The following is a 1,734-nucleotide window of genomic DNA, read 5'->3' on the forward strand; positions in this document are numbered from 1 at the left end:
TCTATCTCTTAAGGCCACTACTTTAATACACAAAGATCAAGCTTTGGAATTACCAATGTGTTAACTCTGCCAAATTAAATTCTTGTTGGTGTCATCCTACCATCTCCCTCTACTAAATTAAATTCTTGATTAAAGTCTCACACTCCCAACTCTTCCAGGAGATGTGAAGGTATATGAGGACTTACCATCCTCTGATAGAAGTAATCCTCCACCTCTGTGAGTGGGGGAGGGGATGGGAAGATTTGCTTTTCCAGTTACCTAAATAGCATATCTTCATAGAGAAGTGTTCCAGATTGTTCTTTTGTTTTGTTTTTCTAGCTTTCAGCTTTGCGCAGTGGCAGTATCGTAGCCAATGAGGTTTATCCGAGGCGCGATTATTGCTAATTGTTTTGTTTTTCTGCTACTGACCTTTTGCTTGTTTGCCTGTTCAAGGTTGAACATTTGCCTTGTGCACCCTGTGGGATTATCTGCAGTTAAAATATATTGGGGAGGGAGAACAACAGCTCTATTCGGTTGTCTGGTGTCCCAGGAACCTTTCTACTGACCTTATAGACTATGATCTGCTTTTTGCACAGGCTAATATTCCAAGAAAAGGCAAATGAAGAAAAAGAAAATATACTCTAAACAATCTATCTGGCTCTTCATTAAACAGTTATGTCAAAAAAATTTAGAGAGGGTTTGAATTAGTGGCCAGAGTAAAGGGCTTGTTCTAGTTGCTAAATAAAATTTATAATTCCTATTGGTGTATGTCCTCAGATGCCTAAGGAGGGACTATTTGTCCCATGTAAGAGCTTTTACAATATTGGGGCACCTGGGTGGCTCAGTTGGTTAAGTGGCTGCCTTGGGCTCAGGTCATAATTCCAGGGTCCTGGGATTGAGCCCCCGCATCAGGCTCTTTTCTCAGCGAAGAGCCTGCTTCTCCCTCTCCCTCTGCCTGCTGCTCTTCCCACTTGTGCTCTCTCTCTCTCTGTGTCAAATAAATAAATGAAATCTTTTAAAAAAACTTTTACAATATTATAGGCATCTGTAATGTGTATCAACTTCACATATCTATAAACAAATGGAATATGAAAGCAGGGAAGGTAAATCAACTCAGTATAGTAGACTAACTTCAGTTCAGAGAAGAAGAGTTGTAAATAACAGGTTATGGAGAAGAAGAAAAAAAGGGGAGCTGCCCCTTTTCCTCTGCTACCCTACTCACTGCTATTTCTTTCCACCTCCCTCCTTCTTTGAAAATGCTGAGGTGAATCACATGTGAGTTGACCAGTTAGGGACAGATAAAGTAAGGGACAATCATGTTAAGAGCTGGTGAAATGAAAATCATTAATGGTTACATAACTTCCAGGGGAGAGGGAACTGTAGGAAAGTGAACAGAAATGAACCAAAACCAGAGAGGAAAATTTCACGTTTAATGAAACTAGGGAACTGCTGTAATCCTACCACAGACTATGAAGAATACCTTCCACATTGTACCCAAATTAAGGAAGTGAGATTTAATAAGCATTTCCTCTAAATAGCAACTCAGTGCCATTTTAATAAGGTAAATGAGATAGTTATTAAAGGTCCAACAGTAATCTGAAACTTGAAGAAATAAACACTAGGGACATGGATGGACCATGGAAAAATTAAGGCCACCTTGGCATCCATTCTCAGACAGCAAGGAAGGTAGAACCAAAGAAGAGAAAATGTAGCATACATTTTGATTTTCCAGAACTCAGTTTCCGGACTTATAAC

General features: G+C 39.6%; 1 pseudogene; it reads left to right on the forward strand.

Moving 5' to 3' along the window:
• The first annotated feature begins 323 nt into the window (after nucleotides 1-323).
• LOC132025294 (U4 spliceosomal RNA) lies at nucleotides 324-388 on the forward strand (annotated as a pseudogene).
• Nucleotides 389-1,734: the final 1,346 nt, after the last annotated feature.

This window comes from Mustela nigripes, chromosome 9 (genome assembly GCF_022355385.1).
Source record: "Mustela nigripes isolate SB6536 chromosome 9, MUSNIG.SB6536, whole genome shotgun sequence".
NCBI lineage: Eukaryota > Metazoa > Chordata > Mammalia > Carnivora > Mustelidae > Mustela > Mustela nigripes.